The sequence below is a fragment of the Lepeophtheirus salmonis genome, chromosome 4, assembly GCF_016086655.4.
Source record: "Lepeophtheirus salmonis chromosome 4, UVic_Lsal_1.4, whole genome shotgun sequence".
NCBI lineage: Eukaryota > Metazoa > Arthropoda > Copepoda > Siphonostomatoida > Caligidae > Lepeophtheirus > Lepeophtheirus salmonis.
The window spans coordinates 41,370,946-41,394,440 of record NC_052134.2 but is presented as its reverse complement, the minus strand read 5'-3'; the positions used below and the strand labels follow the sequence as shown (position 1 = coordinate 41,394,440).

At 30.3% G+C, this 23,495-nt stretch overlaps 1 protein-coding gene and 2 long non-coding RNA genes across 3 annotated transcripts in view; 1 reads left to right on the top strand and 2 right to left on the bottom strand.

The window, feature by feature from the left end:
- The window catches only part of LOC121115955 (uncharacterized), a 285,728-nt gene extending 263,930 nt beyond the window's left edge, over positions 1-21,798 (bottom strand). Inside the window, exon 1 of the mRNA XM_071887922.1 lies at positions 21,657-21,798. The gene's annotated coding sequence lies outside the window, so the exon portion shown is untranslated. The remainder of the gene's footprint in view (positions 1-21,656) is intronic.
- LOC121115953 (uncharacterized) lies at positions 273-2,093 on the bottom strand. Its single transcript, XR_005863731.2, has 3 exons — positions 1,826-2,093; positions 879-1,646; positions 273-752 (listed from the first exon to the last, which is right to left on the bottom strand). It is a non-coding gene; the product is annotated as an uncharacterized lncRNA (long non-coding RNA).
- An 83-nt stretch (positions 21,799-21,881) lies between the features above and the next one.
- LOC139905224 (uncharacterized) lies at positions 21,882-23,229 on the top strand. The gene is made up of 4 exons (XR_011779839.1): positions 21,882-22,115; positions 22,184-22,449; positions 22,501-22,617; positions 22,680-23,229. It is a non-coding gene; the product is annotated as an uncharacterized lncRNA (long non-coding RNA).
- Positions 23,230-23,495: the final 266 nt, after the last annotated feature.

Here is a 23,495-nt window from a genome sequence, read left to right as displayed (position 1 = left end):
ACGGTACTATGTCTCTTCGTGAACCCTTTTTCTTACACAAAGAGTACGAAACAGGCTAGATTACGTAGTAACTCAAGGGACACAAATTCTCGGAGTTGTGTATCTAGGACTGTGAATGTATACATCCATCGGATCTTAATCCATGTTATGAAAACTATACCAAGTCACTTATGAGGTATCTCTTTCAACAAATTTTTGTGTGCATTTTCTTACTACGATACAATTACATTTGAATATGTAACTTCATTTCTAATAATTGTCCTTTGTGAGTGTTAAATTCCATAAGTTAAATAATTTATTGAATAAATGTACATATATCTATAGATATATTTAATTACTATAAAAACGTTTTTAAAAATATATATTCAATACTTGTTGTAAATATCTCATTTGGTCAATTGTAGTACATATGTAATGCAATAGAATGAATGTCAAGAGAATTCTTGCAAGAGTAAAAAAACTGATATATGATGGGAAATTCAAAATATTTTATCAATTGTTCACCCTGCATATTGTCATTACATTGTTATTTAACATCTTAAAGAGTCTACATACAACATTGAGTCCACAAACATTAATGTTTGATATCGAAAAGGCAATATTAAATACATTCAGTGAAACTTTACCGACTCTAACATCCCTTCTCTTTTTCATATGGCCAACAATTTGTATCAGCACTTTGTAGATCTGGGTTTAAAAGTTAGATATTTAAACGATTCAAATTTTAATAATAAAGTCGAGTTTTTTACAGCCTTGGAATTTCTCCCAGTCATTTATGTAATTGATGGGTTTATATAACTCACCGACAACGATGATATACCACAAGAATTTGTTTCTTACATTGAAACGAATTACATTGCAGGAGTTTTCTCTACAACCTTGTAGAGAAAACCGACCGAATGTACAATCGTCATGTTCTATTGAAATTTAGAATATGAACGAAAGGACTCCAGCTATGACGAGTCGAACGAACTATGGTGTAGAAGGATTTCACAACGCTTCAAAAGCTCTGGATTCATCCAAACATAGGTAAAGTAATAAACGCTCTTAAGAAGGAAGAGAGTCTAGCATTATAAAAAGTGATTTAGACAGGAGTGAAATAACACTGATATCCAAAAAATATTGAAGTATAAATGGATGCATCCACAAGATTACTTTTAATTATAATCCAAACGAAAAGATGGAATATTTAAGATACATAACTTAGAATTTTCATGCGTTTTAACATCGTTATGCATTGTTAATGTTAAATATTATATTCTGTAAAGTACGTTCTTGCTTTTATTACATATAAAAAAAATTATAGAAATAAAGCATGTCAATATATCATTTGTTGTCATAATTTAGTTTCAATAGGTATTGGTTCTTAGGGAATGTAGTGTAATAATGCTGGATTTCGGACACAGAATAACTAGGTACTTTTAAGAAATATATAACAATTTTGATTATTTTAATATCCCCTTCCACTAGGAATACTCCACGCTTCTTATGGGTTCCCTAACAGTTTGAGAGGGCCTGGACTTAGGAGCAGTAAATATACTTAACCAAGCAAAGAGTTATGTTTTTACTTCGTAAGGTGTATTCGGAATCCATAATAGATGTGAATACTTTATAAAAAGATATTTGAAGTGAGTCAGTTCGGAAGACTAAAATGATAAAAAAGAGGAAAATGTTGGATTTATTATTGGAACTAGACTGGAAATATGAATATGCCTTTAGTTGATATATTTTCTGATGATCCAACTTTTCATTTGGTCCTGAAGCTTAGGCAGCACGGACAATAACTTATATGAAAAGATAGAAAAATCTTGGTAAATATACTTACTACTTAGTATTAATTAATTATTAATTGTGCTCCTTGTGTAGTATAAGTTGGATTCTACTCCAATGAAAAAAAACATCTTGAGAATTATTGGGACTCAGACGACCTCGAGATAGAGGAGTGTCCATCAGGACTTGACTAGGTACATGGGAGTTCCAACACATTCAATCCAAATTATTCTTCCTTTGCATTGTCCATCGAATCTCAATAGACACTAAATGAGTCATTGATTCATCCACACTAGAGTCCCTCTCTTCTTTAAACATGTAGAACTGTGTCATTAGGGGACGTTTAGTTCTTATAACGAATTTTTTTAGTAAACATACTGAACCAACTCAGCTTTATGAGTGATTCGTTAGTGTATACCGTAAGTTTCCCATATATAGAATATATCACTCAACCTCAATCAAATATTTAACTTTGACTTTTTGTTAAGATATTATGAAATACTCAAGTATCGCAAGGTAGTTATAAAGCTTGATACATTGAATGCACTCTAATTCCACCACACGAACTACTAAGAAGTCCCCAACTCCTCAACTAACTGTTTTAATAAGAGAACTGATTCACTAAAAGAACTAATTCACCAAAAGAAAGAATCATCAAATGAACTTAATCTTTAAAGGAACAAATCCTCAAAAGAAGTGATTCACTAAAAGGACGTCTTGTAAAATCCAAAAATACGTCCCGACCCACGGGTTGTGCGGATGTAGTGCTGAGTCCCAAGGTAGTTTAAACTCCACCCCGGTCACCCTTTTAAGCATCAAGGACATTTTATAATATTATATAATACACCCCGGCATACGGGCTGTGCAGGTGAAGCTCTGGGTCCCAAGGCCGGTTAAATTACCCCCACCACCGCTTCATTGAGTATCAAGGACCTCTTGTAATATCCAAAAATATACCCCGGCCCACGCGTTGTGCAGGTGAAGCCCTTAAATTAATAATAGGTTAACTAGAGGCAAGTTAAAGATGTTACATCATTATTTGTGCGACATGGAAATCTTAGGATATAGGGAACGTTGAACTGACTTATGAACTTTTACGCCAAGTTATTTAAACTGGAGTGTATTATGGGATATTACAAGGGATCCTTGATGCACACAGAAGCATAATTCTATTATGTTTCAAATTTGCAGTTCATAAAAAAAGTATAAGGGTTCTACTGCTATATGGTAAAAAATTGAAAATGAAACACCATATACCTTGAAAAATTTAAGATAGATAATAAAGTACTTGCTTCATTTTTTTTTTTTTTCAAATATGAAATAAATTTTGTTAAGTTACTTAATAGCTTTTTAATTATTTATTATGCCTATCATAGACTTTGATAGGTCTATCATTTGATGTACAATATATCGTAATTAAATATCCATTAAATGCAAAATTCTTTAAGGCCTCAGAACTCTGAGTTTGATAGAGTTACGGATGAAAAAATTTCCAGGTTTCCAGGAGCCATAACAAAAATGCTTGAGGTAACGTTTCCTTTTAGAAGTAGCATTGTCCATAGAAACAGTTATTACATTACACCCAATATTCAAAAGCTCTGAGTTTATCTGTATGAGTAACCCATAAAGTGTTTTAGATAAAGTATAACGTTATCCCGGTAACTTGAATACGTTGATTTAATCATAAAAACAAGTAAAGTTTTTGTAATTTGACCACCATCCTCCCCTGTTAATCTTCCGCCAAAAAACTCCGCTCTTTATTCAGTAAAAACTTCATTGACCAAAATCACAACTATTTTCTCATTATCAGACAGTGACTTGGCTCTTCTAGATAAGTAGAGTTTAGATGAAGAAGATAGTCCAAAATTCATAGTAAAAGACGATAATAGTTTTTTCAAGTGTTTTGGTGATGGCGAAGTTATCCCATCAGTGGACATCTGTTTATAAAGTGCAGGACTTGTATAGTGCCAAATGAGAAGAAAAGCGTCTAAGGTTTGGAGTGTATTTTTGAAAGACCATTTTTTCAGAGATGAACATTATTTTCTTTTGTTGTTGAGAGTTGATTCCAATGACAAATTTTGAAGAACCATATTCATATCATTAACTGAATTAGAAATTATTTCTTGCATTTATGGAGAGCCTATTTCATATAGGTTAGTATATTTTGAAGCTTATTTGAGGAAGTAATCGTTTTTTCCACCTTTATATGCTGAATTAATTTAAGATTCACTCTGATATTTTTGAGAATGTAAGATCCATTTCAATACTTACCATGAATTTTATTTCAAAGAATGCTTTGGATGAACCCTTCAAGCAGTAAAGTTGAATGTAGTCCTATGTTTTCTTTGAATAAAAATTTCCTGGAAGTTGTTGAAGTACCAATTTGGAATATAAGTTCTCAAAATTGTCCACAAGATCAATTTTCAAGGAAAAAAATCCGCCTGGGTAAGTCATAAATTTTCAGCAAAAAGCCTTGCTGATGGTGAAGCTTTCGTTGTTGTCCGCTCACGTTTTTCCGTAGATAAGTACTTTGGAAGATTAGGTAAAATTCTTGGAAGAGTAGACAGTTTTAAATGAAGGTTCCAGAGTTTAGGATCCATAGACGACAACTACTTCTTTCGACTCTTCCAACAATCACCTTGACTCTCCGTAACAAAATTATTATCTTGAAAATGGAGGGAAAAAACTCTTGAATAGTTAGAAGGTGCATAAGCTCCGTTATTTTTCCTAGGTATACCTCTAAGCCAGGCACTTCTTAAGAATTCATCTTGTGGGAAGGATTGAAAAGAAACTGTAGGATCCTTATAGATTCTTTTTATATGCAGTCCGATAACTGGGTACACAACAACAAGCTGGTATGATTTGCATGATTTTAAAAAAACACCTGAAACATGGCATCAAATTTAGTATCATGACTTTCATTATAATAATAATATTATTATATAATAATTGGATCCTTATTATACTGAGAGAAGCTGATGTAAAAGAGTGCATATTTGAAGAGCCCATTTATTCAAATTACATAAATTTGAACTTACAAAACTCCTCAAAACTAACTATTAAATACTCAATTATGTTAAATATTTCTCTTTATGAGATGATGAATATGGGAAGGTATTGAGTAACGACAAATGATGAACAATAACAAAGTTTGAATAACATCATAGAGAAGATTCACATAGTTGAATGAAAGTATAAATATTATTAGCACTTATGCTGGAAAGAAAAAAACGTAGGAAAAGAGTGCGAGTCTTTCATGTCTCTAGAATTCCATGTCTACTATTATTAATCCGACCTACCAAATTTTAGTATAATCTATTCCTCGTAAAAAAATTTCATAGAATGACCAATTTATAAGTTTATTCAGAAATAAAGCAATTTTTCTTATGAAAAAATCTTATCCTCAGATCTGGTCTCGGGAAAGAAAGTATTTAAACAACGCTAATTCAAATTAATTTCAAGTCCAAATTTGCTCATAGTTGTATATTAACATCCATGCAAGAAAAAAGCTTGCATATCATTTTATTCCTAAGACACATTTTTCTTCCTTTCGCAAAAATTGACTTGTTAATTCAGTTAAATGCTGAATTGATCAAGGCTGCGTTGTACAGGTATCATGGTAAGTAAAAAACGAGCTAACACTAGTTTAGGAATTTCAAAATTTGCTGCATGTAAATAAAAATCCATGCAAAAAAAAAAAAAATGAAATTGCCCGGAACCCCTAACCGACTGCCCCTTTTTTCTGCAGAAATGTTTCTGTATAAAGTAAAATTATTTTTTGTCAAGTATAAAAAAAGCTTTACGTAATTCAAAAAATAAATTTGTGTTTATTTGATATATTCCTAAAATTCAATCCGTCACTTCTAGAGCACAACTAATATTGTGCACTCCTCTAAGTCAATATGAAAATAGACAAAAAAGGTAAAATAACTTATGAAAAGGAGAAAATTCAGGTACTATATTATTTTTTTATTCTATAAAATTTTGTGTATAATAATGTGGATGACATAAGTATAAATATTATTTCCTTTATGTATAGTGACTATTATTTTGACAAATATGGTATTTATCAAACTTGATAATGAACCTTTGTTATAACGTTGAAAAAATGTTTTCGTGTCTTAGATTGAATCTGTCAATCTCGTAGCTGGCCTCTAAACCAAGTTTAACTGCTCTTTTCACAGATTGGGAATGCCATGGTTATTTCTTTATTTTCAAAGTCTCATTCTTTGCTTTTATGAGTTCTTCATCTATCCAATATTACAAGATTAAAGGAACAGAGGATTGCCTCTCACCAATCAATCATATCCATAAAATTACACAATCTCTAGTTTATTATATTAGGAACTATGAATTGCTTATAAAAGGTTATAAAGGTGTAACATTTTTTCGTTTAATACTTGATTCAATGCAAATTTAGGAACTTCATAATTCTCATCTACCAAATCTGTTAACAATACGTTGTTATGGTGACCTAAGTTTTAGCGAAATGCATTTTATTTTTTATGATTTCTCTTCTGAGTATATGGCATTGATTTTCCTGTACTTCTCTCATTCCTTTTTAATTTTTTCCCATAAAGGGATTTGAAGATGTAAAAAAAACTGCATAGTTTTTTAAAGATGATTACATATAGTGGCTACTACTGTATATTTAGCATTTATGCTATCCACATTATTATTTATTTTTTTACAGCAATATCCCTGGTAAATTATTATTGAAGAATAATACAACATATAAAATCAATATTGTTCACACATAAAATAATTAAGTTCCGTTAAAACAATTAAAAACCACACTAGAAATCAATGTCCTGGTAACATAGCTAGAAATAATGAAATATTTGAAAATAAAATTAATAGATTTGAGGTTTGTCGATTTCTAGAAATGTTCCGATAAATTAATTAGTAAAATTATTTGATAAATAAGTGATATAGACTTGTAATGAATAAATACACGTCACACGTATCGCATTACTTTTCCCATCTACTTCTTTAAAATTAAGTTCCCCCATCGTGACCTAGGCACTATTCTTGAGATATGGCATCTCAGAAATACATTTTTCGCTCCCATTGTCTGAAACTTTGCCACTGTTAAGTTTAACTGTTAACTGTTTCCTCAAAGCCACATTTCGGCAGTCCAGCAAGAAGCCGTGTACTAGTTCGTGCTAAGTTAGTGCTCTCCCAATCTATCCACATTATTATTGCACCCACACTTATACAGAATAAAGTATTACATTTAAGCTAAACTTTCTCCTTTTGATAAGTGATATTTATCTTTTTTAGTATTTTTTCTCACTAAATTAAGAAGGAGTTGAAAGTTTGTTGTGTTAAATAATTAACAGATTTCACTTTAAAAACATATGAAATCAAATACAAAGCCATATTTTGAAATAGATAAATCTTTCCTTATTAATGAAAAATAAGTTTACATAAATTTTTTTCATAGACAAACCTTTCCGAACAAAAGGGGGGGGGGAGATATGTTGGATTTCTGTTTATAAGTGGCAACTTTTGAGATGCCTAAACCGAAATAACGCACTTTGCAGTTCCCGCGATGCTCCTTACTACGTAGTTAATTGTGGATTAACTTTCAATGCTTTTAGCGGCAGAAAATAAGTTTTAATACGACCCCTATCTACAAAAAAAATGATGTCTTGGGTTTCGTTTTGTCACTTTGTTTTAAAGCTTTAGTTATATCTGAAGGAAATAGTTATAATTTGGCTACTCTAGTTTAGCGTAATTTATTTTCACTCCATTTAAAAATCATTCCCTATAATGTTCTTTCATTGCAAATAATATAGGCATTTCTTGAATTCATTTAAAATGTCAAAACATGTATAATATATTTTTACGTTAATATATCTATTCAACAGATGTGTACTCAATAAGATCGAAGATAAAATTATGAGTGATGATAATTTAGAAAAATATAATATTAATATGGACATAATACTAAGGGTATAATACCATTTGTCTTTAAGAGGTATCAATGCTCACGGAGAAAGGTTCTTTATTCACTTCTTTCGAAATAATTAATTATTATGATTTATTATATTCATTAAATTTATTTTCCTCAGGGGTGTTGGGCTGGCTCAATATAGTAAATTCATCGTTTTATGTTTTGTTTTTGCTATTAGACGTGCCACGTAGAGTACCTCTTAAACCTTGAAAACAATGTTATTAATTTTGTGACACTCATCATATGAAGGAGATGTGACTACATGCAAATCCAGCTGGATACATATTTACTCTGAAATTTACTTAAATAAGTTTTTTAATTTAATATTGTGAATATATAGGTAATATTAAAAAAAAACATTTTGACGAAAGAGTGTTAGTTTTAAAACTGTAGGGACTTTAGCTATCTCTAAATATTTTTCAAAACAGCTCAAAATTTACAAATTTTATTTTTTAAGAGTAAGAAAATTTTTCCAAACTTAAGGACTCAACATTTCTAAAATGTAAAAGTTAAGCTCCACCCTAGTATATTTTTATAAAATTTAATGCATAAAAGAATAAAAAAGGAGAAAGGCTCAATCATTATTGCCCATACTTTACACTTTGGATAAAATTAGAATCCAATTTAATTTTTAAAAGATGTTTTATATGACATATAAATACATTATTAATCAAATTAAGTAAATTTAATGCAATTAAATTTCAAATGATTGACAATAGAAAATATTTTCTTTTCTTTAATATTTTTTCCTCACTGTTAGAAATAAGAGCTCCATTATATTCTTCATTTTTTTTAAATATATCACTCATTTTGATGGATTTTTATAATTAATTACACAAAAAAAAATGTATATATATATAAAATATTCAAGATTATTTAGATTGAACTACAGGGTGACGCTTTGAAATTTCCAATTTTTTAAGTCAATTTAATTAGGATATTTAATAAAAATGTCGGAAAATTGTAAAAATAAGCTCTATTTATATTTTTATAAAGAGTAATAAATCAAAGTTTGAGCCTCCAGCAACGACACATTTATTTAGCTTGGAGCCAATACTCGAACACTCCCGAAAAATACTATAAATTAATTTATTTTAAGATAAAAATTGTCATTCCCATTCTTTTATTATGTTTATACATATTCAGGGGATTCTAGAGACCTGGAATAATAAGGTAGAATTTGTATTACCACATGAGGGGAATTTCAATGGAATGATTGGTTGGAAAGAAGGAAAAAAAGAGTCAGCGTCGTTTTGTACTTCATTCCTTCAAGAGAGGAAATAAATAAAAACAAACTAATCTGTGTGCGTGATTATTCCACGTATTTATAATTCCAGGATAAAGCTTATTTTTAAAATAACACACACAAAATTGTAGGAATTTTTGCTTAAATCTCTATTGAAAGTCTTACAGTTTAGAATAATGCCAAAACTGTCTCTACGAATAACTGATCTAGGTATTTTCTTCTACAACTTTTTAAAAGAGAGATGATATAAGAAAGTTATTTTTGTGTTGGTTTTTTCTAAGAACAACTGTAGTTGCACCACTGTATATGGCTAACACATGGGGTTAAAAGTCTCGGGCTTCATATATAGGCAGATGATCATATTTACATTACAATCTTCAAAAGACAGCTATCAAAATATCATGACAATCTCTTCTTTAGTTTATGAGTTATAGTGCGACGCTACTCTTGTTAAATTAAATTAAACACAATACAATTAAAATACGAAATTGTTTTAGATCCATTGTATTGGAATATACAATGGATCTAAAACAATTTTGTATTTTAATTGTACACTTCTTCTTGATGCTGAAAAATACCATTTGGGGGTATTTTGGGACTCATCTTTATAAACAAAAAAAATATAGTAATTTTAAAAAATCCACTTTGGAAAGAAAAAAAAAAAAAAAATTCGATTCCTAAGCACAAGACAGTTCAGGGCATATGTAACTAGATAAGTATTAAATATAATTACTTATTATTAAAGAAAATATTCATTAATAAAGAAAGTACATACATATAGCCAGTCATTAGCATTCTGTATTGATTCAAGTCTTCATACAGAACGACTTCCAAGAGAAAGGATGTATGTAAGTAAGTGTAAAAAGAAATATATATTTTTTTCTTTATAATTAATTTGGCTATTAAAGAGATATATGCTGCAAGCCATAGAGTTGTTTCTCCCTTATTAGCACCTAATGGTACACAACTATTAATAGCTTTATTCACACAAATGTAACACAACAATTTCCTGTGCTTTTGGTACACAAAACGTATGTAGGTAATGACCAAAGTTTGACAAGCATCATAAATGTTTTATTTTGAGAACTTTCATGTGTTTTCTTTTAACATTGTATTGTACTTTCGTATCTGTCTTATTTGACAAAAAGTAAAGACAGAGGAAAATGTAACACATAAAAACTTAATAAATATATATATATATATATTTGAACGCTGTAACTGATGTGAAAGGCTTAACTAAAAGCAACGTTATTTCGAAACTAAGTTGATGTACATAGAGTTATGAAACAAAACAAAACATATTTTTTAATACCATATATATACATTGATGAAGAAAAGAGAGTCGAATGGCTTTAAAATGAAAAAAAAAACTAAACTTGACAGTAAAAACGGTAGTATTTGAATTAAATCATGAATTAATACATAAGTGATGAAAATACCATGGAATGTACATTTTCCAGGTTATTGTCAATGAGGTGTGGGATATAATAAGTATTAATAAATGCCAAAAAAAAGAGTTTTTATTGGATAAATTGGAATAATTATAAACATACTCCCTACATACTTTTTGGGATGGCGTTTGAGTTTTGTGACTGTTTCTGAGAGAGAAATATATGTCTTATGAAAGATAATATATAATTTGTAGAAAAATATTTAGTCGTTAAGTTTAGTCGGGCCAGGTAGGGACTGGGAAATAACATTGACAATGGTCAATGTTATATTTTCCTAATGTTTAAATCCAGTATGTGCAAGGAAATACTATAATATAGTGCCTGTAAATAATATTGAAATGTATTATTATGAATTTTAAAAAAAATTATAGAATAAACTTAAAATAATTGACCAATAAAAAAGCTTGAAAAAATTAAATGGATGAGAAGTATATCTTTTATTTTGTGAAAATATTGCCCAATCGAAATTGGCCAAGAAAATTGTAAAACATTACTTTGCAAAAAAAAATTGGAAAAAAATGTATTGCCATTATAAAGAGGGACACTAGCAAGTAAAATTTCTTAACTACAAATTCCAAAAAGTTATGGAGAAGAATATTTTCGAAAAAATTACCTAAGATAATAGATTCATTTTTGCAAATATTACAAGAATTAAGTATTAAAATGTTCTGGAAATTGAAAAAAAATATATTTTTTTACAGTTATATGTCCATAATGCATCATTTTGAAGCATTTCTTCTTAAAAATTGAAAATTGACGTTTGATGAAAAAAAAGAGAAAAATTGAAAAAGTATTCAGAAAAGGACAAAAATGTGTCTATGTGTCAAATTTATATGCAAACAAATCTCTAAACAAATTTCTACAAACTTTATTTTATCTGCAAATCAAATATTCCATTAAAACTCAATTTTTTCCCACCTGATAAAATCGAAACTACAATTTTGATCGATTTATTTTTTTTGCCCATAACTTTTTTGATTAAATTTAGAAAACTTTATTATTTAGATAATTGACGCCAGTCAATTTATGATTTATAACTCAACCTTTTATCTAGTCTCTTTGAGCTCCCAAAAACTATGCTTGTGCTATTATAATAGATAACAATCGTCACCCCGTCTTATCTTGACTGTTTAAGAGAACCTTTGCAAAGTTTCAGCTTCCGAGCCCCAACGATGTATACACCTATGAAGGAAATACACACAAAAACAGTATTATATAAGTATAAACAGATAATAAAATTCTGTGTACAAAGTTCATCATACAATACTCGCTATTTAAAATATTCAGTAGATATTTCAACGCATTCTTATGCTGAGCTTTTGAAAGGTAGTTGATTGCTGTCTACCAGATAATTTTGAAGCAGTGGGAAAAAAACTATTAACTATCGCCCTGTGTAGGTTCTTGAATTCAATGGGCTTAGGTACGATTCCCGGATGCTCCTAGAGAAGGAAATATATTCAATGTACATTGACTTCAAAAATATTTCCTAGGTCAGATAAATTAATTGTAATAGTATAATACTGAGCGTAAATAATAATGCATGAGGGAAGGTCAGAAGAAATATGGTAATTCTGAGAGACGATCAATCCACTGACACGATATTAATTTAGTGCTCCTTGTTTGTTGATCCTGTTTGAGTTTTGAAAACTGACATTAACTAGAGGCAATGATATCGGTGGCAACTTCTTTTGAATTTTGAAAAAAAAATTAGAATCTAATCATCACTTCTTCTACATGAGTAATTTACTCCAAAAAAATGCACCAACAAGCCCCTTTTTTCTTTGTTTTAATAATAACATACACTTGCCAGAATTCTAGAAATTATCACATCTGTAGTTATAATTAATTCAGCTGATCATAAAGAAAAGGATTACTGCAGGATAGTGTTATTATAATTTATTTGTTTATTGTAATATGTCTCGTAAACATAAGGGTCATCATTTTTACTACGAGTAAAGTGTGACAGATATTAAAATAAGTCGATTCAATTATGAAGAATACTTCCAAAAATACATTTGATTTTAGGAATAATGCAGAAGGTATAATTCATTCAATGAAAACTCCAGAAGAAACTTCTTCTTTATTCCTTTAGTATCGCTAGGCATTACATTTCCACTTAGGTATTTGTATTTATATATAACTATTTCAGTACGTTTTCATTTTAATTGCTGTTAAAAAAGGCATTTAGTAATGAAAAATTTGATGACATTCAAGTTCGATTCAACAAGTGCATGAAACCATATGTAGATTCATTACCGAATGGTAAAGAAGAGGGTGTTCATAAATATCAAACGTATACTGTGCGTGTTATTATAAAAATAAAATTTATTTTACAGTCAAATGCAGGAGGAAAACCAATTCAGAATTTCACAAAACTATGGCTAAATAACGCTGACATATATGTAGATGTAAAAATATTATCCAAACAAAGTAGGCTGTTGTTTTAAATGTAGAAGTTTCTTCTCTCTAAAGCTGTAACTCAGTTTCTCCCCCCCCCTCAAAAAAAAAAAATCAACATCATCATATAACAGGTGGCTGATGTTAATAATTATCTTAATTTAGTCTGGCTCCTGCTTTCTTCTTGTACTCTCCAAAAATCCCGTCTCTAATTTAGTTATTAGCTTAAGTACGTTTATTTAATTAGTTGATATTAAAATCATGAAACTTTTAAGTGCTATTTTTTTAGCAAAATTTGAAACAACGAGTTCATTTAATTCTGATTACAAATTGTCATATAATAGACTAACTTAAACTTAACATGGCATTGTGTTTTTATAGGTTTGTTCTTCCAAACTAATGTATATCATGGAAATTGTAGAAGTAGATTATGCTTGTTTAATACAGTGTTTTCTAAAATCACTACTTTAGCCTTAAAAGATACATAAAAATATAAAATTTTGATTTTTTATAGTTCTAATGTGTAACAATTAAAACTTATGAAATGAGGTTTCTTTTCTCGACAAATAGGACAAATATAGCTACTAAACAAAATTATTACAATTTTTTTGTGTTTAGTATTTTGACAATAATTCATTATAACTACAATAAAAAAATATTTACAATTACATATATTTAATGAATAACTTATCTAAATTATGAAACAAAGTTTCATCAAACGGAGTAGGTTACGTCTCTGGAACAATCATGTAGCTTAAACACCATTTCAAAATGTGTTTCTCCCTTGAGTGGTTATATGTTATTATTATATCAATTGCTGGAGAAATCAGGGCAATTTAATTCTTAGTGACATTAAATTTCCCTTTACTATTATTTTTATATCATTGATGGCATATGATAACAATATTTCAATTGTAACTCATTGAGAAAAGGTTAAAAAATATTAATTGATAATCCAAAGATTCAGACTTATCTCGTGAACTTGATTGGAAATTTAACTTATGTTTAATTGCCATTTATGGAGTACCGTTTGGCCATGATTCTTTTATTTACGCATTGGAATAAAATCAGTTTTTAATCGCAGAAACTTAAATATATCCAGTCCTCAAGCTACGAAAATATATTTACTCCATTCTCGCACAGCTAGTAAATGAACGCTTCAGAGATTCAGTGAAAAAAAATGATTTTTTTTTCACACAAACTTCCAATGGTTAAATATATTATCAGACAGGGACCGTAAAAATTCAATTATGCATCTACAACATGGATCCATACGATTCCATGCTTGATGGGTGCCTGAAAAATCTTTTAAAAACTATATTGGCATTTAAAAATACAATTGGGCTGAGGTCTTGAATATTTTTACATATTTGCTGTCATATGCGACAAAAGGCCTTGACGGCGGCACAGAAAACTTCATGATCGATTTGGGTCCATGCCTTAACCAGCGAAGATTCCAGGCTCTAAATTTATGAGGCTTCGCACATGCCTTTTCCCCAAGATTGGACCACAAAGAGTAACCTATAGAATGAAAAATCGAGTAAATTTGAGACCATTCTTCCACGGGATTTGTGTTAATTTCCTTGTGACTTGTGTTTATGTCCTTCCTCTAACGGTTGTTTGTAGCTGATCCATTAAAACTTCAAGACAGCCAAGCTATTTTTCTCCCAAAGATTCTTCAAATTATCAGTTTGACCATGTTAATTTTCTGTTTTATTTTATTTTATATATCGTTGCTATGGGATTTTCCGCCTTGAATTAAGTGAACAATCATTTTCTGCTAGTTCTTAGTCATGCTCATGTAAATGAAATAACGTTTTCATTAATTAAATAAATCAACCGACTCAGTATGAATGAATTCGCAGAAGATGAACCTGACATCCCTGAACCCCCAACAAGCTAAAGACAAATATATTTCATATTAATCTAATTACCATCCCTCCTATATGTATGCTATTTATATTTATTAATTATGTCTATATTGTTATCATGTAGTGCTCCCTTCAAAATCATCACTTAAAATTTCGTCTATGTACTACATTATTTCATATAGAAATAATTCTTTGAACACATTAGCATATGGGACAGTGATTCCTTAATCGACAAAAATATATGTACTACAGTAGTCATAAGAAGGCCAAAGCATAGATTAATAAATATATCATGTTCTATTTATTCGGTCATTTAGAAATGCAGAGACAATACAACCCTATCTGTCCAATGTCCATGGTAGATAAATATTTACGTACTTGTAAATTAGTGACCTAGATTTACTGACCAAGATTTAGATATGAATCCCTATGTATGTTAATGTTTATAAATGGATATGTAGTTACTTCAACTTATAATCCCACATTTTGCTTTTTATTACCATTTCAGAATATGTAATTAATATTTAAATTAGAAATTTACGAATTCATGTTATTCGTTATATACAACTGTACAAAAAGCAAGGCTTTTATAATTTTATTTGATGTTCTATATATGTAATTCCTTTTCTTTTATAATCCTTATGTAATATTTATTTTATGTTGTTCAAAATATTATGTAGAAAGAATACCTTCACCAGTCAAATTTACTCCATTCTTTCTTTCTATCAGCTTTTTGTCATCCCCCCCCCCCTATATCATCATTATACATATTTTAATATCATGTGAGCTACTTTATTTTAATGTTAATTGTACATACTTTTGATATTAGATTTGACTACTCAAGTGGATGCATTATCATGTATTATGTACACAAATAGATACTTATAAGGAGACAGGCTGCTTGATATATGTACATTAGGATGATTACTTTTTTAGCGATCTCATATCCCAGGGTGATTTTTGAAAGAATTTTATGTAGAGATTGAATAAAATTGATCTTTTAATAGCGTTTGAGCAAAAAACGTCATGCATATAATGACTTTAAATTTATGTTATTTGCTTAAAAATATAAATTTGAATATAAAAACGAGATTTTATTATTTTATACAAAATTTAGAACCGCCTAATTAAAATATAAATTCTTGAGGAATCTAAATTTGTTATGATACAATCATTAAATAAAATGAATCTTTTTACTCTAGGGCATGTACAAATCTTGTATAAGTTAAGCATCTTAAAATACGTATATTTGACACAGGAAGGATGATAAGATATTAGTTTTACATTTCTGATCAGCGCTTTACAACCTACCTATTACTGGTATGTGACCTACTACTGGGTAACTGATCATCTATGGAGAAACATATTTATTTAACACACTCCTGAGTATTCTAATAATATTCTGGGTGTACTGGGTGATCCATTGAAATCTCGACACTTCCTAATTCAATAAATAATTAAGGTAGAGTAATTGAAATTAAATCATATTTCGATATACTAAAGCATAAACAATTATTTATAAAACCAAAAAATTCGAGTTCTCTAGCCTACGTACAAGTCAAGAAAATGGTACTTGAACATGATCGACGAATTTCCATTCGTACACTCCAAGACCACCGTCTACGCTGTCAGCAAGTAGAAATGTTGGAGAGGGAGAAGGGCTCTCTCAAAAAGGCCAAACTGGATCCGTAGGAAGTAAAATAGCCCAGGCCACTCCCCTCCAGCCTATAAGGTCACATGCATGATATCTCAAGGTTGCACACCAGACCGTTTAGATAGCTATCAAAAAAGTTGGCGGAAGGAGGCTTGTGAGGGTGGAGAGTCAACTTTTGACGCGAGCAATGAATAAACCCATCCCTCCGTTGCAATACTCTTTTTAATGAGTTTTGAATGGAGCTTTTGTGTTCTTTTGAACTCTTTTTTGCCATTGTATTATATATACATTTTTTAGGTTTTATTGTGACCATATTTATAATCTTTGTACCAAGTTTCAACAAAAATCGATCCGTGATTTTTATCGTAATCCTGGTGACTAAGAACAAACAACGGCAAAAACATAACCCCTGTATAGCTTCTTTGGCAGAAGGAAAAGCTTTGTCCTAAAATATTAAGATAATATTTTATAAATATATTCATATCAATGACTTTTATAATAGTTTTGTGCGTATATATTTTTTGTTTAAATCACAAAATTGAGATTTTTGTGATTTTTATTAAAACAAACATCAAATACTTTTGCAGGATATTTTAAAAAGAAAAGCTTAAAGAGTAATTACCCTTTAATATATATATATATTTCTTACGTATATGTATACATGTAAAACGATAGAATATATGTATGTTGAATATGATAGAATCATTCGTCAGTCTTTGAAGTTTGCTATACCTGCATATCTATATACTTATGTATGTACATATGAATAGTTATTCATTAATATTGAATTGAATTTCTTTTTGAAGACAAACAAACAAAAACAATTTTTTTTTTTTTACATAACAAAATAAATGTACGTTGTACATTTAGGTATAGGCACTGATGCATGATATATTTTCCTTCTCGGTATGTAAAAATAACATAATTATAAAAATTTATGTGGTCACCCTGAGAATTTGAAGAATGTTTGGAGCTTAGTTGTCATGACTTTTTATTAGATAAGATGCAAACGCCCCTAAGAGGAAGGAAATAAAACCAAATCCCACTCTGAAGGCGCAAAGACATAGGGAAGAATGACTTCAATGTCATTCCTCAATTATATTCCGATTCTAAAACAAACTTGCACTCAAAGCTACGAAAGTTGTCTGTATTTCAGTCATTAAAAAAACCAAAAAAAAACATGGTAACCCTGACAACATTAAAAATGATTTGGAGGAATGCATATTAGCTGTTATGACGTTTCATTAGATCAGCTACTGACGACTGTGGCGAAAGAGGAGGGAGAGAAGGAAATAAACAAGGAATTGGCATGATTTTTTCCGAAATCGATCCCCAATTCTCCTCTGAGTCCAACAAGAACTAACACTTTCTAACTCCTAAACAAATCCTTTAGGTTACTCTCCGTTTTGTATGAGGGCACAGAAATGTTAAATCAGATTTTGAATATAATGAAATGAACTTCCCTTCTCATGAGTTATATAATAATGACAATAACTAACGAAAAAAGTAAAAATATTACCAAGCTTAATCGATGAACATTGGAGTTTAATCCCTTTCATACGCCTTGGAGAAAATATAAGCTCTCATCTGGAGCGTGTACAAACAAAAAGGCTAAGGGACCGACGCAGAAAAAAGCAAGATAAGCACGACACTGAACCAATTGCAGAATATCTCCATGATAACTCTGTAATCAATGAAAAAGTAGACGAATTATTTGAGCATGAAAATATGGGATCAATTACTAGAATGAATACAAAATGCAAAGAATCATTTAAACATATTGGAAAGAGGATGGAAGTTTAATCACTTGCATAAAATATAGAAATTTTCTGAAATGCATAAATGAATTCACTCCTAGAAAATGAAAGCATGGGAACAATGATTTTATTTAATTCATATCTTATTAAAATACCATGAGAGGTTATAATCCTTATAACTAATTTTAAGTTATTGTAAAAAACTTCCCAACATCAGGAAAACTCACTGAAAATAAGGGAAAAGTTCTTCTGGAATGGAAAAAATCTTAACATTTCATTTTAAATCCTCAATCTCCAATTAGTGCATGGCAAGTGGAGGTATTCAAAATTGAAACCCGATTAAGGAAACTTGGGAAAGGTGAAAATTATTTGGCTTGAAGGGCAAAATAACATTTTATGAAAATTACAGAATCTCAGTTAGTGAAAAGAATTACCATGGGACCTGAATAACTTGTTTTGAACTTACCCAGATGCGAGTCTTTTTGGAAGGATATATCTTCCCCTTGGAGCTTATTTCTGTCTCGAGCTATTCCACTTTTCGATCATGATGAGCTTGTCAATTTTAATACCCATTTCCAGGGCAGATATGAATTGTAGAAACACTTCGGAAATACTTTTCTATACGTTCATCTGGAAATTGTTGTAACATTTAATAGTCTTGTTACTATTAAGAGATTAAAACAAACAAACATGGCCCTACAAAACCCCTTCTATATTGCAAGGCAGAACCTTGATACACAGTTTGTTGGAAAGGAACTTTAGAAAAAGAAGAAAACCTATATTTTTTGTCTCCAAACGACTAATAAACTGTATCAAAAATATTCAGGTATCAACAAAGTGGAATAGAATATATGTATTCAGTTCAATTTTATAAAAGCTAAACAAAAATATTTCTTATCCTTCTATATGAAATATTTGTACTTTTATGGATTTTTTTAATGTTCAAGGAGTGGAAGGAGATTTTAAAGGTACTCATTTACTTTTAGTATCAAAATTCTTGTATTGAAAGTGTTAATCTCAATATTCAATTAAAGGTAGTTTCCATAATTATATTGTATTCCAATCGGATGATCATATCTACTTTTTTTAATGAGCAAAATATGTGGCGAATACAAAAATAGTACTATTTACTAATATCTGAGTCATACCACTATTAATTATAGAATATACCATTATCTACTAATAGTTAATTTACTTGGCATGTGGTATGCTGCATATTAGTAAAAATATCTGCAGTCTATTGAGTCTTTTCAACATTTTATTGAATACAAAAAAATATATATATATTACTAATTTAATATAAATGGATAATTAATTAGTTGCACATCCTTCTGATAAACGTACTCGTGCTTTACAAAATATCCATGTTCTAACTTTTTTTAAGCTGTACAACAAAATAATTTTATCATTTCCATTATTTCGTCTATAAAATCCTATACAAAAATAACGTCTTTAATCTAAAATCCTTAAACATATTGCAGGAGGAAGTTTCAAATTCTTGTTACTGACAGTTTTAGTGAATATAATTCACTAATCTCATATAAAAATGTACCGTTGGATCTATTCCTAAATTGACCTTATAGCTATAGGCTTTTAAATTCGTTAATGTAGTTTCCTTGTTGACGTAAGTACCTACATACATATGTTGCGTAAAAGTTGCAAGTTGTAGGAGTTTTAACACCCAAAATGAGATGAAAGGTTTTAAATAAAGAATTTACTGTAATAGCTATAGGGATAACACAAAAATGGAATATTCATTAGATTATGGATCTATTTGGCATGTATTTCTTTACTTTAACAACTAAAATTACTCATTGATAAATATAATATGGCACATAATATAGTCCTAGTGTCAACAGATATTATTGATGGGAGGATAAGAAAAAGAAATCCCGATCCCGATGTTAGATTTTCATCAATTAAATGGGTTTGAAAAAAACAACAACTTAATTTTCAAGATATAAAATGACAAAACGTATCTTTCGGAATGTCCAAAAATGTCTAGATAAGGTTGATGGATGATATATAATTAAATCAGAGGGTCAGTCCCACTCACTTTTGATTGTCTTAGGGATATTCCATTCGAACGCTCCGTATCTTGCAACTGCCGAAAATAAAATTGCTCAAATATCCTCAGCAACTATGGGTTCTCTTATAGTTATATTCTTTGGTAGGTCAGCCTTAACATATAATAAAGGATTTTTCAATCGATTCAGTTTTAAGGGTAGGATATTTTTATTTCGATGACACGCCGAAGAGAATTATCACTTCAATTATAAAAACATTTCTGTCCTCCCTCAGGCTTAAACTAATAAATGATCTCAGAATATGTATATGAAGACATTCCTAAAAAGCGTGTCTAATGGTGTTGAATAATTTAACCACAATCTTTGCATTGAGTGCTGAATAACGTAATTCCTGTGGATAATTGAAATTGAGTAGTGAATTTTCTTCCATCAGCTATTTGGGATGTTGATGACATAATCCTATGCATCCAATTACTAGATAGATTTAATTCCCTTATTTATCCATCACACCTTCCAGTCTTCCTTTGAATTAGAAAAAATAGTTTTCATATGCCAAGGAACGGGCACATTTTGTAGTTTGGCATGTCTTATGAGAGGAAAAGTAAATTTCCTTTGAAAAAATGTAACACAAATATAATATATTGTTAGCTGATTTTTTGTGAGTACCTCCCATTCCAAAAACACCGGCTCATGTAAATTCTTAAAAAAAAGGTATTTTCCAGATTCTCAGGAATCGTTTTCCAAAGAGCCCTTTGTCTTCCAGCAAGTGAAGTGTAAAATTCTTCGATATATCCATTTATAAGATATCTTCCAAGCATAATATATTACTAGTACGGACTTGACGTTATCACATATCTCCATTTCATGTTGACATTCTTCGTTCTATAAACCAAAACTTTCGAATAAGTTTATGCTACTATGTCAACCAAAGATTTGAACCCAAAGCCCAATCGATTTTTTGGTCTATTCGATACTGAAATTTAATTCCGATGGAAAAGATTCGCCAACCAATTTGATTTACATTTAACAAAATGTATGTATAACATATCTTTCATTTTAAAAAACAGTTATCATCGAAATTTTCAACGAATTTAAAATAATTTTTCAATTTCTAGTACAACTTGAGGTAACATAATATATAGTTTTTTATTTGATTTGATTGAAATTAGGATAACTAGTTGAAGGGTCAGACTATGAGACGACTTCTATCATGGATCCAATGTTTTTTCTCAGAAGTTTAACAAAAGGTTGATATTATTTCATCAGTCAGTAAATATATATAACTTATAATATAAGATAGAACAACATTGTAATGTCTTATGAAGTGGAAATTTGCATTATAGAGTGTTGTTGTTTTTTAAAGAGTCAACGTTATTTTTTATTGTATTAATTCAAAAAGGGTAATAAAAAAAACTAAGCTGCATACGTCATTAATCATTATTCGATATGTTTCGAATCCTTGCCAAATCCAAGGACTTCCTATATTACTGGACAAGATAAAATGATAAAAAAAATAAGCTGTACCTGGTTTTCTTGTTCGATCGTTCGTTCTTCTCTTTTTTTTAAATATCATTTACACAGATCACATCAGTCAAAAATCAAAAAATAATCCAAATAACAATTATAAGAATAAAAAACACCAACAAGTCAATGTAAGAATTTGAAATATTAGTTGTTTAATTAATGAAGGAGGAAAAGAAAAAAGAAAAACCGGTAGATAAGTAATGAGATCCTCGCTCGTAGGATCACGTAGTATCCATCATTCCATGTTCATGTTAACGCGGGAGTCTTGTTCATTCATTTAATTCTTTAATAATAAGTAATAACAGAGAAGAGCCATACCATACCGAATTCCCTGGTCCGTCGGTAAGCTTCATACACGGTAATAATTGATAATTATCCTGTAATCTCTGGCTGGGGAGAGACGGTTTCTAGGATCTTCATTGAGTGGAAGTACATACTCTTCCAGCCTTGGTGGAATAGGTAATATTTTATTTTTAACCCCATATATTATCCCTTGAACTGTAGACATAATATATTCAATTTTTAAGGTCTGTTTGTATTTCGAAGATGTTGCTACAAGCCAATCCGAAGGGCAGAGTTCTTGGACGTACTTTTTACGGATGGTACAATCCACCATTCTAACAATGGGAGCCACTTTTGAGGAAAAAAACAAAAAACAAATGTAATGAGGTCTCGATTCATTTTCTTTACAAACAGAGCACATTCTAGACTCAACCATTTGTTTCGACTTATTTGTAAATAAAGAAGAAGTGGTGAATCGGTATCTTAACCATTTTTGAAGGGAATCTGTTAAGTAGTTTTTCAATATTGTTTTTGGGTTTAATACCTTTACCATTTATTTCAGGTCCAGTCTCTCCAATGTTCTTTTCACGATAAGAGACGACACTCCGTTGTTATCACCGTTTATTAAAGATCTTATTCTTCTTCCACTTCTATGAAGAAGGGTGTTGGAAGGCTCAAGGTTTTGAAACAGTAGTATAAGACTAATCTCTTGGTTCTACTTCATAGAATGAAATTTCTTAGGTCCGGTTCTCCACGAGATAGGCATTGACCCACAGAAGTTAGTCCTTCTTCCCTTAAAAACTCGTTCCGACTTATCAAACTTGGATTGAAGTTGAGAGGTTCGTTAAAGCTCATGGTATGTAGAATGGTATTCATAATGGATTCCCAAGACCTACCCATCTGTCTCCAATATTGACCGATATATATATATAGCTCCGATGGTCCCATAAATAATCTGTAAGTCAGATCATGACCCATTCTTTTCTCGAACTCACCCTTGATCCTCAACGCCCAGAAATCAATGTTATTCCTCAGTCTTGTAAACCAAGAGAAGTTCAGCAGTTTATACAGCCTCTACGTTTGGAGATCTGAGGCCCCATTCTTCGATTCGCGTATTTATGTGCCCCCCTCTCAAAATGTAGGCTCTTGATTCACCCCCCCATTAATTTTCCCCTCAATTTGTAAATATGCTCACATATTTCGTTGGAGAAAGGAGTATATCTCAAGATGTGGATGACTTTAGTTATTATGATTTGGTTCCAGACCTTGAGCTTTTCAAATCTGGTTATGGGTACACCTTTAAAAAAGTTAATACTCCTTTCAATAATAGATATAATTTTTTCTTCGTTTCCTTTTAAGGCTCCCAAAGCGGACGTGGACACTTGGAACCCTAGTAGGGTTGCCGCTGAGACGAATTTGAATTTCCCAAATTGTGGCATCAGATCTTCCTCACAATTGGTAACGATCATCGTCTTTCCTATATTAACCGATAGTCCGGACTGTATTTTAAATTTTCCCAATTTATCGAAGATTGCACGAAGGGATTCTGTTACTTTC